Below are 24,203 nucleotides of genomic sequence, written 5' to 3' on the forward strand. Positions count from 1 at the left end.
CGATCCAGTCCAGACAACCCCATCATATTTCTCTAACATCCATTTTAATATTATCCATCCACCTACGTCTTTGTCTTCGTAGTGGTCTCCTTCATTCTGGACATGGGGAAGTGAAAATGCTTAACCCTATAGGGACTCGAACTGCAACCCCTGGGTCGTCCAGCCCGTAGCCAGTCGCTATAAGAACTGACCTATCCGCCTAGCGAAAGTCGCCGTTCAGTAACCCTGGCCTATTTGCAGCGCTTCATTAGATTCCAGTCGACCCCACGCAGCAGAAGGTACCTCTGCCTGAACTTGGCCGCTACGCTGTAACTCTGCAAGTTTCTCGACATTACACATCGACCTCTTTCTTTTCAAAAGCCAGAACGTTCCGGAGACCGGATTCTGTCTCCGTCTTCAGCTGGGTCCAATCTCCGGATGAGAAACAGGACGGTGGGTAATGTCCAGAAAAATTATATCTGGACCAATGTACCAACGCCAGAAACTTTAACATCCTAATTAAAAAGGTAAAGTTGTCCCTGTGCTTAACCAATCGAGCATTATGGCATAAAGACGTCTGTGGGCGTAGAAGTATAGATCCACGCATTCTCTACCTTGACGCAAGTTGGTGAGTGGTCAGCTTCACGCCCCGGCCACATTACCCCAGAAGAAAGGGTCCACGGTACCCATTGGATATGAGGCTCGGTAGGCCCCAGAGCCGGTCTGGACGATGTGGGGAAGAGAAAAGCTTGCCCCTATTGAGACTTGAACTCCAGCTCCTCGGTCGTCCAGCCCGTAACCAGTCGCTATACCGACTTAGCTATCCCGGCTCTGTCGGTAAAGTTTCAAGCTTAATTGGGTCACCCATTAATGCATAAGCATCGAGTAGAGTTCGAAAGCATTGCAACTTGATGAAAATTATAAATCGTGTATCCTGAGAATGCAGGCAGAACGTTCCTCCGAAACGTCGGTGCCCATCCACCAAACTATAATGAACAATCATAAGGAGCTGATAAACCATAATTCACACAACACAAACGAGCAGGGCAAGCCGGGTCATGTGATATTTGTGGTACACTAAGTGGCACTGAGGCAGCTGTTAACAGCGACAGCTTCACTTCCTCCACTACCGTTTCCAGCCCACCATCTGACTCAGCCGGCCGGTCTCGCCCCATCCACACGTAACGCGTGAATCAAATTCATCACACAAATATGGCGGACAAACGACGTAATCCCGTGATACGATAAGATACGTAACAAAGACACCATAACAGCATACTCGCATGGGGTGACACGTCATCTTCACTACAAACTCGTTTGTTGAAAAGCTAACAGTTGCTCACTCACAGATGAAGTCCCCAGAATTTTATGGTAATCGAAGAGCCCGCCACTGGACCCTATCCTGAGCCAGATGAATCCTCCCGTCCTATTTCTTTGGGAACTATTTTCATATTATCCTCCCGTCTACCTCTAGGTCTTCCTATTGGCTTATGTATTCGACGGTTTCCCATCAAAATGTTGGTGGAAACTGAAAGAAAGACATCGCTAGGCTTTTTACAAATCATTAAGGTTGGTTTCTTTCCGCTTTACGACTCTCCTAACATTATAACATCAATTTCAGAACCAAGTCCTTTAATAGAACAACAAAAATATAAGCCATACAGCAATGTAACGGCCGTCGAGAATTCAGAGGAAAGTCTCCAACTTTCGTGTCGTTACTTTCCCGAGTTATTCTGCATTCCTTCCCAGTCATACTTCCGAATTACTGTCGAATGATATGTCGAGGCCGGTCTTTAGCGCAATTCTCCACGAATAACACGCACAAACAGTCAATCGCAAACCGTCGCCTTTATATTTTATACTAACTACATGTATCGGCATCAAAATATAATCAATACTCACACAATAGCCACGATACATTGTCACAAGAGACTGTCTGCTCTTTCGGTACCTACTTCATAACATGCGTTCATTCAGGTAACACTCGACAGTTCGTTGCTATGGTAACCCGACAAACGCGCTTAGAGTGTATCCCTCCTAACAAATTCTGAATGCCTGAACCAATCTTTATGAAATTTGGTATGTACGTCATGCCGCCTGACGCCATCACGAATCCCTCTCGTCAGCAGTAACGACAGTAAGGTGCCTCAAATTGTTGAGGTAATACCCTTAATATTACTTGAGTGCCTGAACCGATCATCATGAAACGTCGTGATGCATGCCACCTGAAGCCATCTCAACTAAGTAAAGTAAAGTAAAGCTATCCCTGCAGCAGACCGTGTAGGCCCATAGGGTTGTGAGACGTTGAGGATCCCACATTATCTGGACAGTCGGCTCACAGATGGCGGTGAGGTTGTCAGCCTTACGCGCCAACCGCGCTTTACTCCCCAGGAAAATTATTTAATTAATTCCTGGTACTCATTTCTGTTAGAGGCTGAGTGAACCCCTGGGCCACAGTGCGGCTGGAAGGATTAGGTCAACTGAAAAAAATCCAATGACCTCATCGGGATTTGAACCCGCGACCTTCCGGCTTGTAGCATAGGCCCTCAACCAACTACGCTCCCTACTTCATAAAACCATTGCCCTCAATAATACCAGCACCGCAGCCTCTCAAACTGTATTGCTTTGTTCACCTCATTGTGCGCACACTCGAAGTACAGCGAAATGTAAGCACGCCAGAAATTGTCACGTACGGGAACCAGTCGCCATTAAAGACATCCCGCGCAGCACGTAAGGTACAGCACACCCTTTTCCCAGCTGTATACTGTCACGTGACGGGCTTTGGATTGGTGGCTCGACTTATTAACCACTTATACACACAACTCGTGACTACACATTACAGATCACTGTCACATACAGACTAATGTCGTCAGTCTCCACAAGCCGTTGCCAGGTAACGGCTTCAATGGCGGACTCCCTTTACTCTGGGTTGCCGAGCTATCACCGTGCCTCAGTTACCAGCTTCTCACAGCAGCGGCTCACAACGACTGAAAGGCAGTTCTCTTAACTCTCAAGCTATCGACCATCTCACACCAATCTCACTAACCCTCGTAATATCTCGGCATGGACCGCGCAGAAAACACCGTTCAACTGTTGTTTATTTAGAATCTGATGCCTAGCAACAGCTGTCGTCTCGTTGTTTGTTTCGTGGTCGTTGCCTAGCAATGGGTCTGTACGCCACAATATTCTTTCAGTCCATTCGTATTAATTTCCCAACGCATGCATCTCCTTCCCGCTGTCGGAGGTCAGTATGGTGACTATTGACGGCCGAGGAATTATGATTCGATTACCGGCAGAGTAAGATATTTTTCTTTTCTTCAGAGCGTCCAGACCGGACCCGCGGCCCATCCAGTGTCTTATCCAATGGGTATGAGTAAAAAAAGGTAAAGGTATCACTGTAATAGGCCGTGGAGGCCCATAGGGTTGTGAGATGTTGAGGGTCCCACATTTTCTAGACAATCGGCACACAGATGGCGGCAAGGTTGTCAGCTTTACGCGCCGGCCGCCCTTTACCCCCAAGAATATTCCTGGTACTCATTTCTCTTAGAGGCCAAGTCGAACCCAGGGCATAGTGCGGCCGGAAGAATTAGGTCAATTGAAAAGAAATCCAATGACCTCATCGGGATTTGAACCCGCTACCTCCTGGCTTGTAGCATAGTGCCTCAACCAACTACGCTACCGCGTGCCCCATACAATGGGTACAGTGGACTGATTCCATGGAGGTAAAGCGGCCTGGGCGTGAAGCTGACCATTACGCCTCCATCTTGTGCCAAGAATAGGAACGGGTGCAGCTACACCTCCATTCCCCCACACATGCTTAACTAAGCACAGGGGCAACTTACGTCGAGTTCGCCGTTCCGGAGTCTCTATACTGCTTCCCCAGCGCCCCGATCCTGCTGTATTTACTTGTGGGCTGTTCAACATCAGCCTCTTGGTCTCACAGGGAAGAGTTCACCGTTCCACCGTCTCTATACTGCTTCCCCAGCGCCCCGATCCTGCTGTATTTACTTGTGGGCTGTTCAACATCAGCCTCTTGGTCTCACAGGGAAGAGTTCACCGTTCCACCGTCTCTATACTGCTTCCCCAGCGCCCCGATCCTGCTGTATTTACTTGTGGGCTGTTCAACATCAGCCTCTTGGTCTCACAGGGAAGAGTTCACCGTTCCACCGTCTCTATACTGCTTCCCCAGCGCCCCGATCCTGCTGTATTTACTTGTGGGCTGTTCAACATCAGCCTCTTGGTCTCACAGGGAAGAGTTCACCGTTCCACCGTCTCTATACTGCTTCCCCAGCGCCCCGATCCTGCTGTATTTACTTGTGGGCTGTTCAACATCAGCCTCTTGGTCTCACAGGGAAGAGTTCACCGTTCCACCGTCTCTATACTGCTTCCCCAGCGCCCCGATCCTGCTGTATTTACTTGTGGGCTGTTCAACATCAGCCTCTTGGTCTCACAGGGAAGAGTTCACCGTTCCACCGTCTCTATACTGCTTCCCCAGCGCCCCGATCCTGCTGTATTTACTTGTGGGCTGTTCAACATCAGCCTCTTGGTCTCACAGGGAAGAGTTCACCGTTCCACCGTCTCTATACTGCTTCCCCAGCGCCCCGATCCTGCTGTATTTACTTGTGGGCTGTTCAACATCAGCCTCTTGGTCTCACAGGGAAGAGTTCACCGTTCCACCGTCTCTATACTGCTTCCCCAGCGCCCCGATCCTGCTGTATTTACTTGTGGGCTGTTCAACATCAGCCTCTTGGTCTCACAGGGAAGAGTTCACCGTTCCACCGTCTCTATACTGCTTCCCCAGCGCCCCGATCCTGCTGTATTTACTTGTGGGCTGTTCAACATCAGCCTCTTGGTCTCACAGGGAAGAGTTCACCGTTCCACCGTCTCTATACTGCTTCCCCAGCGCCCCGATCCTGCTGTATTTACTTGTGGGCTGTTCAACATCAGCCTCTTGGTCTCACAGGGAAGAGTTCACCGTTCCACCGTCTCTATACTGCTTCCCCAGCGCCCCGATCCTGCTGTATTTACTTGTGGGCTGTTCAACATCAGCCTCTTGGTCTCACAGGGAAGAGTTCACCGTTCCACCGTCTCTATACTGCTTCCCCAGCGCCCCGATCCTGCTGTATTTACTTGTGGGCTGTTCAACATCAGCCTCTTGGTCTCACAGGGAAGAGTTCACCGTTCCACCGTCTCTATACTGCTTCCCCAGCGCCCCGATCCTGCTGTATTTACTTGTGGGCTGTTCAACATCAGCCTCTTGGTCTCGTGAGTTCGCCGTTCCGCCGTCTCTATACTGCTTCCCCAGCGCCCCGATCCTGCTGTATTTAGTTGTGGGCTGTTCAACATCAGCCTCTTGGTCTCACAGGGAAAAGTTCGCCGTTCCGCCGTCTCTATACTGCTTCCCCAGCGCCCGATCCTGCTGTATTTAGTTGTGGGCTGTTCAACATCAGCCTCTTGGTCTCACAGGGAAAAGTTCGCCGTTCCGCCGTCTCTATACTGCTTCCCCAGCGCCCGATCCTGCTGTATTTAGTTGTGGGCTGTTCAACATCAGCCTCTTGGTCTCACAGGGAAAAGTTCGCCGTTCCGCCGTCTCTATACTGCTTCCCCAGCGCCCGATCCTGCTGTATTTAGTTGTGGGCTGTTCAACATCAGCCTCTTGGTCTCACAGGGAAAAGTTCGCCGTTCCGCCGTCTCTATACTGCTTCCCCAGCGCCCGATCCTGCTGTATTTAGTTGTGGGCTGTTCAACATCAGCCTCTTGGTCTCACAGGGAAAAGTTCGCCGTTCCGCCGTCTCTATACTGCTTCCCCAGCGCCCGATCCTGCTGTATTTAGTTGTGGGCTGTTCAACATCAGCCTCTTGGTCTCACAGGGAAAAGTTCGCCGTTCCGCCGTCTCTATACTGCTTCCCCAGCGCCCGATCCTGCTGTATTTAGTTGTGGGCTGTTCAACATCAGCCTCTTGGTCTCACAGGGAAAAGTTCGCCGTTCCGCCGTCTCTATACTGCTTCCCCAGCGCCCGATCCTGCTGTATTTAGTTGTGGGCTGTTCAACATCAGCCTCTTGGTCTCACAGGGAAAAGTTCGCCGTTCCGCCGTCTCTATACTGCTTCCCCAGCGCCCGATCCTGCTGTATTTAGTTGTGGGCTGTTCAACATCAGCCTCTTGGTCTCACAGGGAAAAGTTCGCCGTTCCGCCGTCTCTATACTGCTTCCCCAGCGCCCGATCCTGCTGTATTTAGTTGTGGGCTGTTCAACATCAGCCTCTTGGTCTCACAGGGAAAAGTTCGCCGTTCCGCCGTCTCTATACTGCTTCCCCAGCGCCCGATCCTGCTGTATTTAGTTGTGGGCTGTTCAACATCAGCCTCTTGGTCTCACAGGGAAAAGTTCGCCGTTCCGCCGTCTCTATACTGCTTCCCCAGCGCCCGATCCTGCTGTATTTAGTTGTGGGCTGTTCAACATCAGCCTCTTGGTCTCACAGGGAAAAGTTCGCCGTTCCGCCGTCTCTATACTGCTTCCCCAGCGCCCGATCCTGCTGTATTTACTTGTGGGCTGTTCAACATCAGCCTCTTGGTCTCACAGGGAAGAGTTCACCGTTCCGCCGTCTCTATACTGCTTCCCCAGCGCCCCGATCCTGCTGTATTTACTTGTGGGCTGTTCAACATCAGCCTCTTGGTCTCACAGGGAAGAGTTCACCGTTCCACCGTCTCTATACTGCTTCCCCAGCGCCCCCATCCTGCTGTATTTACTTGTGGGCTGTTCAACATCAGCCTCTTGGTCTCACAGGGAAGAGTTCACCGTTCCACCGTCTCTATACTGCTTCCCCAGCGCCCCCATCCTGCTGTATTTACTTGTGGGCTGTTCAACATCAGCCTCTTGGTCTCGTGAGTTCGCCGTTCCGCCGTCTCTATACTGCTTCCCCAGCGCCCCGATCCTGCTGTATTTACTTGTGGGCTGTTCAACATCAGCCTCTTGGTCTCACAGGGAAGAGTTCACCGTTCCACCGTCTCTATACTGCTTCCCCAGCGCCCTGATCTTGCTGTATTTACTTGTGGACTGTTCAACATCAGCCTCTTGGTCTCACAGGGAAGAGTTCGCCGTTCCGGAGTCTCTATACTGCTTCCCCAGCGCCCTGATCCTGCTGTATTTACTTGTGGGCTGTTCAACATCAGCCTCTTGGTCTCACAGGGAAGAGCACAGGCTAATGCTATATGAGAATCCAACTGCTGAGGGGAAGGAAGTGACAGGATACTTGAGGAACTTCATAATTCCTACTCTTCACGAGTTACTATAATAATCAACTTCTGGGTGGATGACATGGACAGGACATGTAGCGCGCACTGGTGAGAAGAGACATGCATACAGAGTTCCGGCGGGAGAGGCTGAGGAAAACAGACCACTAGAAACGTAAGCGCATATGGGACCTTAAGGAAACAGAATGGGAACATGCGGACAGGATTCATCTGGCTCGAGACAGGGACAAGCGGTGGGACATTCTGAATACGGTAATGAACCACTGGGTTCCATAAACTGCTGAGAGTTTCTTAACTCCCAAGGGTTCCCACCGAAAAGCTTGCGACTCAAATGAATGCTACATGTCCCACATTTGACGAAGCTCCTAATTATGCAATTCTGTCCATTCCCCTGTTACTTCCTCCCCCTCTGCACCCCGTTCTCGAACATCAGTAATGGCAAAGACCTCAAAATAACGGACGCCTGTTCGATTCTAGCGAGCTGATTTTGTCACAGGGCGAGTAGAAATTTGCAAGAATTTACGGAATTCTTTACAATGTTCGCAGCACCCCACCAACCATACGTGGTTCAGAACCAAGGCACACGGGGAGAGAGAAGCTGCGTATTAACCCTTTAAAGCAGAGCGGTAACTATACATACCACCTGCTTTAACTTTACAAAATTCTGCATTCTGCCCAAAGAGTGTATGTGTGTGTTCCGTATGGTTCTCATAGCAAACAGCGACTGTTTCCCTAATCAGCAATAACCGGTTGGGCTCTGTAGTGGTGACGTAGTGTTTCCTGTGACGTACGAACTGGAACTCTACATATCATTGATTTGTAAATCGACTCCAGTGTGAAGGAAGGTTCGAATACCTCCACCGTAGCCCTGAGAGCCGTAGGTGGCGACTAAAAGGGATCCTGGGGTACAACTGAACCACCTTGTCCCTGAGGGATATAAATACGGGAACCTGGCCCTCCAGGCTGGGGCAGTCTCAAATTGAGACAGTAAAATAGGGTCATGAGTCCCGCGGGACTCGGACCCGAAAATGACTGCGCTGGCGACGACCAGCAGCAATGTAAACGACAGACCCGTCCTCTCGTCAGAAAGGGCGCTCCACATCTGTCTGACAGCAACAAAAATCTGGTCTTGGAAACAGCATGGGCGCTTGACACCCAGACAGACTTGCCGACTGACCGTCGGTCCTAACATAGACCGAAATGTGCGTGGCACTGGTGAAGGAGAAGCCAGGCATAAAAAGTGTAAGAGGCAAACTGCGAAGTTAAGGCATTCTGTATGCCCTGTGCAAATGTTATGCAGTACAGAGCAGGGACTGCCTCCGTCTTCAGTTTCCAAAAGGAGTACAGGCAAGCGAACAGGAGGGAACAAACGGCAAATTGCGCTTATCTAGCATGTCCTTCTTCTGCTCTAGTAACAAGCTCAGCTTGCTGCTTACTTAGCTTACTCTTCAACCCTGAAGATGTAGGCAATACTTTCTTCCGAAACTTTGGTAACGTTTCACCACACAGCTGTAAGGACCTCAAATTTGATATTCCCTGAGGTTGTCTCTTTAAAATGTTACAAGTATTTTTCATTTCTGTGCTTGCTATGTGTCCTGCCAATCTCGTCCTTGATTTAATCGCCTTGGCAGTGCAAGTCCAAGTGTTCATCTCTTCGGTCCCCGGTACCCATGGATAGGGGGCTGGGTGGGTCCTCCTGTTTTCAAATATTTTCTTCACACCACATCAGTGTTCGGGGATATCACACCGTGTAGTCTGGTAGAAAGGTACATGTTTCGGAGAAATTTTCTGGCTCTGTCTTCAAGGTTTTCTATGCTGAAGATATTGGCAGCATGTTCCTGTGAAACACAGATACCTTTCTACCAGGCTGCATGGCGTCACGCTCCAAAGGTCAGTAATCTCCATGTTCTCCGAATGTCACACTCTCACCTCGGTTCCTCCCTGGCAGTGAGACCACGTTCCACACCCATACAAGACAACAGCGCTGTGGTGGGCTATATCAACAGTTCGTCTTTAGGAACTGACTCAATTGATCACTACATGGTCCACGGTCGGGCTTCTCCGACAGCGGCCATTAACTTCACGGTCGAGTCGTCCGCATTCCTTCGCATTCCGGAAGTCGCGGCTTCACATCTCAGCCCCTGCGAACAAATTCCGGGATCGTACCTCGAATTTATCCACGACCGCTTCCTTCCAAACCCTTTCCAATTCACGACTCCCTAGTCATTCTATCATCCGACGCTTTCCAGCGAACGGGTCGCGTAGCCAGGCGGCAACGCTCCAGACTCGCATTCGTATGCCTCCGCCCCCCATACGCCTTCTCCATACCGTGTTTAAGTAGCATCACCATATAACCTCAGCCACTAACAGCGTCGTCAAGCAACGCATAAACAGAGAACCGCGGGATTCAACTGGCTGCGGATCGCTGTTCCTTGCTCTATGGGGGAGTGGAGCCATGCCTCCAGGCATTCTCAATCTCGGCAGCTTCACGCCCCGGCCACTTTACCCCCGGTACCCACTGGGTGGGCTCCCACAGCCGGTCTGGGCGCTCTGAAGAAGAGGTACTTTCCCGCCCCTGCCGGGAATTGAACCACAATTCCACGATCAACCAGTCCGTAGTTTAGTCACTATAGTGACTGAGCTATCCCGGGTACCAAATCGGACTCAGTACAGGATTCAAGTGCGAGGCCGTGCCGTGACATCGGCGAGCACTCGGATTCGGCGACAAGCAAGCGGTAAGGGTCTGGGTTCACATCTCGGCAGGGATACAGGCTATGCTGACAAGTTCTCCGTGACTGCGCAGATACGCCGCCCTTCATAAATCAGCCTATCGCTCGACGCTAGACGTTGCAGCTACTGACATGCCGATACGATATCGCGTCAGGTTGGGCAAGGCGGTCAGTGCGAAACATGCAACCTGTTCAGTTACCAAAGCCTCCAGTTGCATAACTGTCGCGAGAATTGTGAAAAGAACGCCATTGGCGACGGCCGTGACCTCGTGAGCTGAATGCTGGTTGCCTCGTTACCACATCGCAGTGTCCAGCGCATGGCGCTCACCAGCCACCCCGTCGGTCTCACACGCCTTCCCGTCGCATAGCAACGTCGTGACCTAACTTCCGGTACTGTTCCAGCATCTGGCTGGACGAACTGAGAAAAACCACGATCGGCAGAGCTAACCTGCCCTGTTACTTGAGAACCAGCAGACGGCAGGCTGACATGGACGGGACATATGGTCCATCTGCAGAGACTGCACCGCACCGGTCTTGTGGGGGCGACACAGTGACTGCACAATTCACTCAGAGACTGAGGAGAATAGGGGAACGTCACCGATACTTACACCTGACAACTCCAAAAAAGCGTTCACTGCTACACCAACCTGCTTGGTATGGGTGGGGCATGTAGAATGCATGGAGGAAGCAACGCAAAAATATATAAAATGTCGGTCTGTATATGGAACCGGTTCGCTTGGCACCCTACAGCGAGTCATACTAAGATGTGCAGAATCGGTGCAAAGACTTTGCACGCTCACATGCGATTGACCTTGACCACGTTACCTTGGAAACGGAATCGACTGTTGGCTCCGAATGCCAAACAGCAATGACTTCCGTCTGACGCTGAACTCCGGTTTCAAGGAAACTGACATTTCGCGTTCAAGCCGTTATTTCCCTGAAGGTACCGCCGCCGCAGAATTATTCAGAGCTACTGTACCCACAAACTGAATGTGACCACTATCGTTCGACCCGTTCGTACCTGTTCTTGTACGGAATGATTGCTGAATAAGATTAATGGATCGTGGAATGAATGTTGCCAACTTAGTGCCAAGAAACTGAACTGTAGCGCTCTTGAGAGCCCCGGTATTCCTCTGCGAGTCGGCTGCGTCATCCGCACTGCCCTCATAAGACATAATTAGAATTCCCGTGCATTTCAGATGTACACAACGAGCTGCAGCCTGATAAGGCCACTTTCCTCTTTAAGAAATACACGTCAACTATCAGCCAGAGATCTTAAAGACCGTGAACTCATCTTCCGTAAACTCGCGTGACGTCATTCTTCTCCATTCTCTGAGTCCTCGTTTCCAAAACGTGGTTTTCCTGCGGTCACAGTCCGGTCCGCGCACCACTTATGCCTCGCAACTACATAGATCCGCAAGCGTCGTCTTCGGAACTACTACACTAAAGGAATTTGGACTAAATTTGGTACTGGCGGTCTGAAACAAAAATCTTGGGGTAGAATTTAGTTTTAGCCCGTAATGACGAATCGCATTAAATTCAATCTGAACTTCATCTGTTTAAAACAAAAACGGACCGTTACATAAAACATGCACCTCATTACGAAACAGCATTTCCACGTGAAATATTTTTGATAAGACACATACTGATGAAATATGGGAAACGTAACGCAAGACTATGCATGGTCCTGGACCTATAATGCACAGTGGTAACTATATGTACCGCCTTCTTTAGCATTTAAAAATACGTATTTTGCGCAATGTATTTATGTGTTATGTATGATTCTCTGGCTAAACAATGATTATGGCCCTAAAGGCCCAAGAACCGACCGATCACTCTAACAGAAGTAAGAACTGAACTTTATCTAAAAAAAAATAGGGCTTCAAAAGGCTAACTGATGAAATCAGCTTTGCAGAAACTTGTATTTCCTGCATTTCAGATCTACAAGAGAGAATTCTTTTTTTGGGGGGGGGGGGCATCAAACCAGCGCCTAACACTTCGGTTTCCAGCACGGAAATTATCTGGGGCCTGAGCAGTGCTCGTGAACAGAGCAGAGTAGTAAGTTGCTGCTGGTCTTCGCCAGCACAGTCATTCTTGGTTTCGGGCCGTGTGGGCGAATGGAGCCTTCTGTTCGAAGGGTGGAGGGTTCGGTCTTTCTGAGAAGGCGCTACATCTGTTCCACCGTGCCTCAGCACGACTGGCCCGGTAATGCTGTTTGGGAAAGTAAAACGGTACAGTTTTCCCTGCGCTTAATAAATTAAGCACTACGTCATGAAGGGGGGCACGCGGTAGCGTAGTTGCTTGAGGCACTATGCTACAAGCCGAAAGGTAACGGGTTCAAGCCCCGAAGAGGTCAGTGGATTTTTTAAATTGACCTAATCCTTTCAGCCGCAACATGACCCTGGGTCGATTCAGCCTCTAACAGAAATGAGTACCAGGAATATTTGTGGAACATTCTTGGGGGTAAAGGGCGGCTGGCGCGTAGGGCTGTCAACCTCACCGCCATCTATGAGCGGATTGTCTAGAAAATGTGGGAACCTCAACATCTCACAACCCTATGGGCCTCCACGGCCTGTTACAGGGATACCTTTACTTTACTTTTTACTTACGACGCCACGAGGACATACGGGGGCGTGGAAGTATAGCTCTACCATTCCTGACCTCGGCACTAGAGGGAGGTGAATGGTCAGCTTCACGCAGCAGCCGCTTTATCCCCGCAGAAAGAGCCCCCCGGTACCCACTGGACACAAGGCTCAGTGGGCCCCAGAGCCGGTCTGGACTGGAAAAATGTTGCCCCTGCCGGAATTGAACCCCAGCCGTGCATCCAGTAACCCGTCCCTGTACCGACTGAGCTATCCAAAATCCTGTCTAGGGAAGTAATCGTTGATTGTTCCAAACATCGTATGAAACACGTATGAAAAATGCAGAGTTCTTCAAGCAGGCGGTACATATGTTACGAATGGGTGCTGTACTCTGGTTCGGTGCAAAAGCGAAATACAGTTAAGACCTTATTACGTAATTCCGACTAACCGGGCGCAAACCCTTGTCCAAATTAGTGAAGTGCTTCTGAAAATGTGTTCAGGGTAGTCATGTCTTTTTAGGCAATAAACCAATTTTTAACTTGCACTGCGTATCATATAAATTATTTGTCATAATATTAAAAACAAATAAGTTTTTACACCAGTGTTGCTTTGTGTCACTGCCCTTTGGTTGCAGCTTGCGCGCCGCCCAAGTGCTGCTGGCCTGCACACAGCATGAAAATTAACTGCGACAGGACCCAGATGTCCCACACCGTGACGTCACAAGGCAGTACACAAACCGCGTTCTGAGAAGTAAACGATTTATGCGTAAAACTGCGTTACAGGAATCGGACCTGTGCGCGGTTCACACTGCCCGCTACTTCCTCGCTTCGACACCAACAGGCAACCAGGCAAGTGAAACAGACGTACAGCTAACTACTGACGGAGTCCTGAAGACGGATGGTAACAGTGCTGGCAGCAATTCGATGCAGGACAGTCCTTCTTAAAAAGCTGATAGTTGCTCAATTACTTGGGAACCCAAACATTCATTACCGTATTCAATACAACCTGCAGTTTGTCCCTCTCCATTGTCAGATGAATCCAGTCGGCATCCTCCTCCCTATTTCAGTAGCAGCCATTTCAATATTATCCTCCCACGTGCACCTACAAATTTCTTCCATTTGGCCTATCCCCTTTAGAATTCCAAACGAAAATAGTATTTTCTCATGTGTACCATGTGTGCAAGGGGCACGCGGCAGAGCAGTATGCTACAACCTGGAGGGTCGTGGGTTCGATTCCTCATGAGGTTGTTGAATTTTTCAATTGACCTAATTCTTCCAGCCGCACTATGGTCCTGTGGTCGACTCGGCCTCGAGCAGAAATGAGTACCGGGAATCTGCCTGGGGGTAAAGGGCGGCCGGCCGGCCAGCGCGTAAGGATGACAACCTCACCGCCATATGTGAGTAGACTGTTGTGGGAGCCTCGACGTCTCACAACCTTAAGAACTTCCACAGCCTGTTACAGGCAGAGTTTTGCCTTTTTTTTTTTACAACGTGTGGTACACGCCCCTACCACCTCAGCCTTCGTCATGTGCCGACAGCAATCTTTGCTGAAAGGTAAAGTTGTCCCTGTGGGCACTGGAAACATATCTCCACGCATTTTAAACCTAGGCACTAGATCCGACAGGTCAGCTTCACGCCTCGGCCGCTCGAACCCAGGGAAAAGAGCTCCTGGTACCCACAAGAGGCTGAATGGGCCCCAGAGCCCGTCTGGACGCTGGGGAGGAAGGAAAACATCCTGCCCCTATATGGAATCGAACCTCGGTTCCTCAGAGAGTACAAATTATGAACCTCCACATCACACAATACTGTCCTCAGAAGCAGCCACGAGGATCGGCGATGTGGCAATAATGGGGTTCCGTCACACGATTACACAGACCAAACTAAAAACAGAAGCCGCGCTGTTCCATTATTTCTGACTGCTAGAAACAATGTTTTCACGCGCGACAGCATGCGACACGACACCCCTAATTTGCTTCAGTTTCCTCATTCTAGCCGTCCAACTGGCGGGTCAGGGCTACAGTCCATTCGCGGAGACGAGAGAGTCCTCGTAAACAAATGCACGCGGTATCTCCTTCGCTCTTTGAATGAAATCTTGCAGCGATCACGTGATGCGAGTACCGTTGCAGGGGCGTCCAAAGTTCACCCTTCAATCTGAAAGCAGGTTAACGTGCGTCCGAATGCAGTGAGTACACTGAAGTAACTGCGCGCTTTGTACACTCCTTGCTGTCAGCTGTGGCGACGCGGGGCTTGCTTTGTTTACGCTAAGTGTCTCGTCTCCGCGAATGGACTATAGAAGAAAACCCTGCTCCACTATCGCTCCGTTAACGTCACCCGGGCCCGAACCCGAGCATCTGTGATGAGTGGTGCGCCTGACCTAGATCGCCCACGTGCGCTCCTTCGCGGACAAAATGGCTGCCCAGTGGACGGTGGGCGGAGATGCAAGCAGTGCAACTGTATGAACGTGGCGCTTCCAGCACGCAGACTACACAGCGCCAGATGAACTGACAATGATCTAGAAGAAAGCGGTTGTGACCCCTGCCTAGGAAATCAGAATAGCTCGTGCCCCTGCTGACGTTCAGACGAAGGTCACTTGTGCCTCTGCTTAACCAAGCACCATGCCATAGCGACGTATGGGGTGGGTGAAGGTATAGCTCCACGCATTCCTAACCTCGCTACTAGACGGAGGTGAATGGTCTGCTTCACGCGAGACAAAGAACTCTCGGTTCTTCAGTTTTCACTTTTATGATTAGTCATATGTAACTCCATCTTCAGAAGGTTGGTACTGAGATGAGGTTCTTGTGAAAATTAAAATCATAGTCTCCTGGGATTCAACGCCGTGTTGTCTGGTATGCAGGTACCAAATTTTCGGAGGAGCTTGCAGCCACAGTACCGTGTCACAACCTCAAAAAACAGGCCATCTTTTGTAGCAAACAGAAAAGAGAATTCGTCATCTATAAGGCTCAGTCTTACTGCATTGTGCCCACTGGAATGCCTGCGTCCTCTTCTCTACGTTCATTCACGTGAACAGGGTCACGCGCCCCTGCCCGACATTTTGTGGGGCACAGCTGGCAAATGGCAACCCTCAAGCATATCCCTTTCATTGGAAGACGAGTCCACACTTTCACTCGTCTCTGTGACGTCACGCAGCTCAACTGCGCAGCTTACGTGTGCAGAACCGTTTGTCGGCAGATCTACTTATCGTGATCGGTTCGACTCCCGGCCGGACTACCGTGTATCGGGACTCGCTGAGGCAGTTCATAGGGATCTGGAAGGAAGCGATCGTGGCCCAGTTTGTGATTGCTTGGAGGGACTGAGGCAAACAACGCTCAACACTTCAATCCGGATAGTCGGTACCTCAACAGAGATTCGAACCGCTCACCGTCTGAATACAAATAAGAGGCATTACCGATTGAACCAAATTGCTAGGTAAATCCAGTTTCCTTCTAGATCCTTGCCAATTCATCATTCAAACACGCTGTAATTCAGACTACGAAGTTGGAAAAGCGTCGTTAAAAAAAAAAGCTTCATACCAAACAAGTATTGAAGAGTGCTTACTCCCTTCTGGGATGTGGTGCCGCGTTTCCGGTAGTTCACGGCCGTTTCGAATGAAAGTACTGTCTCCATCTTCAGGCAAGCCCGCAAACTCCTGCATCCCAGAAGACAGCCAAAGGCATCCCGGCATATGACAGGCAGGGCGTTCGGGATGTCAGAGGAACCCACTGCCCCCATCTTCAGGCAAGCCCGCAAATTCCTGCATCCCAGAAGACAGCCAAAGGCATCCCGGCATATGACAGGCAGGGCGTTCGGGATGTCAGAGGAACCCACTGCCCCCATCTTCAGGCAAGCCCGCAAATTCCTGCATCCCAGAAGACAGCCAAAGGCATCCCGGCATATGACAGGCAGGGCGTTCGGGATGTCAGAGGAACCCACTGCCCCCATCTTCAGGAGATGGGTAATACCATCTGAGGTTACCTTAACGGTCAATATTCTGAGCAGTATCGGCTCGAATATGGCACCGTGCAGTTTGGTAGAATAGTACCAACACTTCGAAGGAACGTACTGCTTCCATGTTCAGGGTAAAGGAAGCTGGAAGAAATTCCGACTGGGAACAGGTCACGGGACCTGTGAAATGCAAGTATGCAAAGTTGTGCCTATGCTTAATTAGGCACCAAACCTTGAAGACGTATGGGGAGTGGAGGTATAGGTCCACAGACTCTTAACCTCGGCACTACATGTAGATGGTCAGCTTCACACCTCGACCGTTCTGCCCCTAAGGATAGCCCCTGGTATTCACAGGACAGGAGGCTGGGTAGGCTCCTGAGCTCTTCTGGATGCTGTGGAGAGAAAATCGAACCCCGATTCCTCGGCCGTCTAGCCCACAGCCAGTCACTATACCGACTGAGCTATCCAGGCTTGTCTTGTAATGAAGAGGTAAAAAGGTAAGAAAATAGGTTGAACTATCCCTGTAACAGGCCGTGAAGGCCCATAGAGTTGTGTGCACACGGCTCACAGACGGCGGTGAGCCTGTCAGCCGGCCGCCTTTTACAATTCCTGGTACTCATTTCTGCTAGAGGTGAGTCGACCCCAGGGCCATAGTGCGGATGGAAGGGCAATGTTGCTCCCGCGATCTCTGCAACCTGCAGAACGCTCTCACTGTCGCCACACTTTGGTGCACGTGCCCTCACATGTCTGCAGGCGATCGGAGCGTAAATATGAGATGAGTTTTACTTCGATTCTTTTAGTGTTCACGCTTTCACCCCGCTGCTATTTCATCTTTGCCTGCCGACTGCTCTCTTTCCGTGGTGACTACTCTCGGGTTGCTGCGCGGCGGTTTAATGACCAGACCAGAGGATCTGAAGACACTATCTCTGCATCCACGGCCTGGTCTTCCCTGAGACGTTGATGTAACCTGAATATCATCACAGGGGCAGAGTGGGTCCTGCTCTGGGCCAGATGAGTCCACTCCACATCTTCAAGCCCTGTGATATAGCTTCATGTCTTGGATTTAAATGAAGAGTTTTCTATGTCGTAACGCCGTAAACACGCCGACGTTTCAGAGGAACACATCGCCTTTGTGCTTGTTTCTTGCTTGGCTTACTCTTCAACCTTGCAATCAGAGGCGACGTTTCTCTGAAACGTCGAGCTCTCTCCGAACTACAGGATGTCTTAACCTACAACCGTATTATTCATTTCAATATTATCTTCTTATATGTGCATCTCACAAACAATCTCTTCCCTTGCAGTTCGCTTCTTCTTCTTCTTCTTCTTCCTTAGAAGTTTCGGTTTCTATGTGCGTTGTCCAACAGAGAGCCCCTCCACCCTCCTATGCTCTCCCAAAGCTCAAAGTTTTCCAGATTAATCTTGGTTTCCCTCTATGTCGTTGCCTAGCAACGGCAGTGTCTGCAGAGCCGTTCCTTAGTAACGGCTCTCTGCTGGTTTCACAGTTCTTCCTTGCATAAATATGCCACAGTACCTAAAGCTCTCCATTTGCTTCATCTCACGATTATGACAGTTCCCCTGCCCTTGGGCTTGTTATGATACCCACACACTTATCCAAACTGACATTCTATCCGAAGTCTTGACATAATGCAATGAAGGTAAAGTTGTCCATGTACTTAATTATTGAAGATGTATGGGGGAGTGAAGGAATAGCTCCATTATTCTTGACCTCAACCCTACATAACACAGCAAGGCAATAAAATTTTGCTCCTAAACTCGATGTTTTCTGACCAACATCCTTAATACTACATGTCAAATCAATTTCGTCCTGCAAGATCCCACGGCCGCAACAACACCTGATACTGAAGATCCTCATTAAGCAGTCTCTTCCTCCTCTCATAAATCTCCCTTCTTTATCCAAATTCTCACCACAGTGCTTCATTCAAATTGAATTCGCCATTTTGGCAACACTAACCATAAGCACTAACTGTGTGATGTGGCCAACATCAGCTCTAATAACCTGTCAGTGTCAGTGAGGGGGCAGTGTGTCCCTCAGAGCACACAGAAAGAGATCAAGGTAAACAACACACTACATGGAGAAGGGCATTAGCTCAAATGAGCCGGCAAGGTGATGCTGCGTGGGGTGGCAGATGGTTATCGGAAGTGAACTGATATTGAAACATGTTAATACAAGGAAGTGCAACAATGAGTTGTTCAGGGCTGCAACTCTGTTGGCTGGGCTCAATGCTACTAGGGTAGCACAGCATCATGTCAACATTTTCATTAAAGACATTGCTTTGCTTTATAATTTTGATGGCAACATATCAATTAAGTATTGCAAAAGGTTACTTTAGAGTGTCAAGATACGGCAAAAAAACTCACTTTCCACTCTTAATATCCCATGCTGAAGTTCAACAGAGAAGAACACTCATACAGTGACACTGAAATCACCAGTAAACAAAAAAACATTATAAAAGTTCCCATGGCAACACTCAATGTAAAACAGTGGGGCTACTGTTGGAAATGGTGTTTTCTGTAGGCTGGAAGAGCATTAGCACGTGCTCTAGGGATATGTAAAGTGTGGAAATCAGTGATGGTGCTATAATTAAGTGTAGTTACAAGTTGTGTGCTAAAGTGGTCATAAATCCAATCTCCAATCCAAGAACCATGTTGATGTCCACTCCTTATGACAATATGTACGAAGAACCATGTTGATGTCCACTCCTTATGACAATATGTACGTTCTCCAATGTGGTTTCATGTCCTATGTAACATATTCCTATTTATTTAAAGTAACTAACTACATGAGGCCAACATACACCACCAAATACTGTATTATTTTGATGCTGAATAAGCTTTCAATTAACAGGAGGCATATATGAGCAGAGTTTACTCAAACGGGTCTTCTCCTACTCACGGAGATGTTAATTTGAGCAGTTGTATCGCATTGTTGCCATCAAATTCCCCACAGAGACCCATCAAGAGTCCATTTGTGTTATTTCACTGGTTTCAGATTAGAGCTCTGAGACAGAAAGTTTACTGAACTGGTCCATACGGACATCTTTTGAAAAGGAAAGAAACTTTCCAAATTTCAATTAACTAAATCACATTCCATGATAAGTACTAACTCAGAGCTTAGACACAAGTGACTGAGCAGACCAGTAGCACGCTAAAACTGCAAACTTGCATTCACAGCTCAGCCAAGTTAGCACCTACTCTAAATCAAGTTTTCAATGGTTTGATATCAGTAACATAGCCCCGGGGATTTACTTCTACCAAACACGTTCTTCATAACGTCAGCTGAGAACAAGTGCTGAACTTGTCCTAGTAACATGACATGATTCGTGTCAGGCCTGCAAAGATTTCAGGCATCCACCTGAGTGATGGCTGGTGTGACATTAACCAACAGCTGCAAACTTGCAACTCTCCACACAAAACTTTGTGACATGCCAGACACCTTCACACTCCTCAAAGAGATCGCACATGACGTCTTAGAATGAAATTGATGGCCAACAGAACATGTTCAGTGACATTTTCACAATCTGTGCATAAAAATGCACTGAACTCATACAACTCTACACTGAGGAGAAATTCAGTTAAGATTCTGATCTTCAGGGCTGTGACACTGCAAAATTTTGTGGGCAGATACTGACGCTCACAGGGGAACATGTTGCCCCTGCCTTCATGGTTAAAGATGGGGGCAGCATCATTCTCCAGAACATTAGTGTCTGCCCACAAAATTACGCGGTGTCACAGTACAGAAGATCACAATCTTAACGATCGCTACAAATACTGTGTTTCTGGACATTATCCATCGTCCTGTTTTATCTAAAACAACACCTGCTTTTATTTAAAAACACGTTTCAGATACTGGATTCTGTCTTCATCTTCTGGTAAATGTACTCAGTTGGACCCGATCAACAGAGCTAGTCCCCATCTCTGGACCTCTACTGATTGGGCCCAATTGAGTAGGTTTTACCTGAAGATGGAGACAGAATCCAGTCTCCAAAATGTTTTGTTTTAAAGAAAAACAGGACGATGTGTAATGTCCAGAAACATAATATTTGTATTACTGTGGCATGGTTGCCAACTGTTAGATCTTACTAAAAATCACTGACACAAAAACTTCCAAACTTACACAGAAATTCAGTCTAGCATCTGACTTTTGGAGCTTTTGTGCCCTCTGTGTGCAACGTCATTCACCATTCTTTCGCTGTATTCCTTTCGGCAAAAACATGTAGTGTCCACGAAAGGAATATGAAGAAAGACTAGCGAACGATGTTGCACACAAACGGCACAAAAGCTCCAAATGTCAGATCTATACAGAGCAACAGGGTGCTGAAATGTAACATTATTCAGCATTGCATAGTGTTATTTAACAAAACTGAACCAATTGCTGAAGCTACAGACAAATAAATGCAAGATATATAGACAATTATAAGAAAATTTGATAGCAGTCATGGTGTACACTAGCCCCTTCAGGACCAATCCCTGAATTACACTGATCTGGCTTCTGTCCCTACTCAGCATATCCTGTAACTTGGCAGCACCATCTGGAATCATTTCTCACATATGTATGTCACATGTTTAGGGATACAAAATGGCATTTTAAGTTACAACAGAATGGGTACATAACTGATTATCCCAAGATATCCCCCGTGAGGCTAGTATTTCGATTTGTCATCTCCCAAATGTGAAAACACATTGGCAACCTTGGCATAACAAGCACTTAATGATGCTGGCGATACTGGGTGATTGTGGCATGGCCCTCAGTACACATTGAACACTGCTACATTTATGAAAAGGACATAGAGCACTATCTGTTAGTGACATTGTAAAATGCAAATATGCTGCCAACACCATCTGTTGCCCATACTGTCAACTAAATGAGAAATGATGAACCATGAAGCACAAGTTAAACTAAACAATGGGTTAAAACTTCAGTTCCTGTCTCATAGTAAACACACTTCAGCTCCATAAGAAAAACCAATTTGCTAACTGTATTTAGGGAAACAATCACTGCTTACTCTATGAATCATACAAAACATAAATACTCTGTGTGGGCAAAATGTAGAGTTTCTGAATGTTAAAACAGGTGTTACACGTATATAGTTAAGCATCAGTGGCTAATGCCTCAGTCACTGACACCATCATTTCTGTGGGCCGATGGAACTTTGACATGTGCTATGTTACACAATGGGGGCCCGAGGTGGGGTTAGCTGGGGAGGGTAATGTAACAGTAACTCTAGATCTGTGTTCAGAAAGTTCCTGGTGTGGCCATATTACTAAAGACACTGATGGTTTCACTCAGTCCCTCCTGGTGAGTAAATGAATGGACAGTACCTTCAAAAATGTTACATCTCCCCACTTTGAAATCTCTACCATTTTGTTCACCGCTGAAGTTTATTACAGCACATACAACGCCATGAAGATTGACGGACAGCCACAAACATTTCAGGGGAACCTGCTGCCTCCATCTTCAGAGACCATAACTGGACTTCTCTTTCACTACATCTCTACCAATTCCTTCCACACTCAGTTTATTCTCCGACCCTGAAGATGGACCCAACATGTTCCTTTGACACACTGGTAATGATTTACACAACTACACAACATCACATTCAAGAAGACGGAGATCTGCAAAGTCCTGAATACATTCACCAATCAGCTTCCTCAACTATTAATAAGAATAAGGCTACAGAATTCAAAACAGAGGATAGCCTGATTATAACGGAATGTTAAGAACTGTGAAATTCATTCAGAAACCAAAAAGTGTTATAAATATGCCGCTCCACAGACTGTACTTACATCAGAAATATGCAGCTCAGTGACCCAGGCTCAAAGCTCACATCCACAACATGACAAAACCCAGTGAGATCAAAAGAACAGAGCAATAATCTAGCAACCTCTTCCTGTATTACAAGAGTTGCCTAGAAAGAACATTTACAGTTAAGAAACATGACCCTGGTATTCTGATATGAACTGACTGAAGTACTAAAAACGTAGGAGACCTGAAAGGAGTCAACAGACTGAATACTCTTGACAAAAAGCTATCCATTGATACATCAGCTTCAATAACATTTATTCACTTTTCGTTTCGACGTGCTAGGAATTTCGGACGCAATAGGCTCCACAACAGATTTGGGAACACAGAATGAATAAATGAAACAACCATTTGATAATCTATGTTACTTCTATATCAAACTTGCACATAAACTGCTCTGAACGTAATACTGAGTGAAAGATGCAGTCCCAAATCCATTGCGTGCCTGTCAGTGCACGTAAATATTCCTTTCTACTTTTTTTGCACAGGGAAGTCTTAATACTTCTGCATATTCAATTTGTGGTATACCAGAATACAGCGACCGGCAAAAGAAAGTTCGCGAAAATGTTAGACTAAAACAGAACTCACAAATTAGTGTTCACCAATATTCTTTCGTGCCCATCTCAAGCAGTCTTCAAAGCATCAAGGAAAGCAGAGGCCGCAACACGCACAATTTACATTTCCACATTTAAAACTGTCATTTCTTTACGCAACGCACCACCGCTTATTTCGGCAAGGATCACTTTCCACGCGCCATAATAGCAACCAGGGTTCATATGTGACAGTCATTCTGCTTCACTTCCGCCGCTTCCGCCTATCATGGACTTGAATTTACGTATGTAACCATGCCTTTCATTCTAATCTGCAATGCCCAATCGATCGAATGCTATGTAGTCGGATGAACGATTAGTCGAATTAGATGTTATTATACTATACGTACCGTACGTGTCGATACTAACGTGGCACCGAATGGAGAAAGCGGGCTTTCGTAAGACCGCGTTAAACATTCATTTGAAATTCATGCTCAGAAAGACTGAAACCTTGGAACCTTGTATTATTTCGTACACAAACAGACACACTTTTAAAAAGAATGGCGCCAGTCCTCTTGACATGACAATGGGTGAGAGTGCTCTCTGAACAGAGCTGGCAGTGTATGACTGATTATACAATAGGAAACTTTTGTCGAAATATGAAATGAAAAGCCCTGTCCTCTGGGGTATAATGTCATGTTGTCCATTAAACGTCACCCAACATTTCCAGAGGTACATGTTGCCTTCATTTTCAGAGTCAGAGCACTGCTGTGAGACCTTCAGATCCAAAATAGAACTTTACCCCTATTTCATCCACAGTTACTCCATGAAAAGAGCTGCTGGTGTGATATACCAAAAAAACTTCTGTGTTTTATGTATGTAACTCATGAACCAGAATCCCTCTTGATAAGCTAACAGTTGCTCAGCTACTCTGGAAATTCCATGCCTCATGTGAAACAAGATTTATTTATTATCATGGTGGACTTTAGGTTCTCTCACAGCAATGTCTGTAAAGATATGGTCTTCTGGGGTTGTAATAACACTTAATCTGGTGACAGCATGATGTTTCAGAGGAGCATACTTCCCCCATTTTCAGGGTCAAGGAGTAAGTCAATGAAGAAACCAGCAGAAGGCATTGGCAAGAGCCTACCACTGGTCTCTGTCATGATGAATCCACTCCACACCCTAGCAAAGTACATTGTTAGATTACCATTCCATCTATACCTCAGTCTTCTTCAGGTTTTCTTATCAAAACTATCAATTCACTTTTTTCTTTCCCATGCACACCACCACATGTACCATTCATATACTCCTTAATTTGATCATCCTAGTAATGTTACAAGTTGTACAAACTGAAATTCCTGACTATGTAA

At 47.7% G+C, this 24,203-nt stretch overlaps 1 protein-coding gene across 1 annotated transcript in view; it reads right to left on the reverse strand.

Moving 5' to 3' along the window:
• The window catches only part of LOC111863546 (3-hydroxy-3-methylglutaryl-coenzyme A reductase), a 60,529-nt gene extending 37,417 nt beyond the window's left edge, over positions 1-23,112 (reverse strand). The window contains exon 1 of the mRNA XM_023849955.2: positions 22,889-23,112. The gene's annotated coding sequence lies outside the window, so the exon portion shown is untranslated. The remainder of the gene's footprint in view (positions 1-22,888) is intronic.
• Between the last annotated feature and the right edge of the window lie 1,091 nt (positions 23,113-24,203).

This window comes from Cryptotermes secundus, unplaced genomic scaffold (assembly GCF_002891405.2).
Source record: "Cryptotermes secundus unplaced genomic scaffold, Csec_1.0 scaffold184, whole genome shotgun sequence".
In the NCBI taxonomy this organism is placed as follows: domain Eukaryota; kingdom Metazoa; phylum Arthropoda; class Insecta; order Blattodea; family Kalotermitidae; genus Cryptotermes; species Cryptotermes secundus.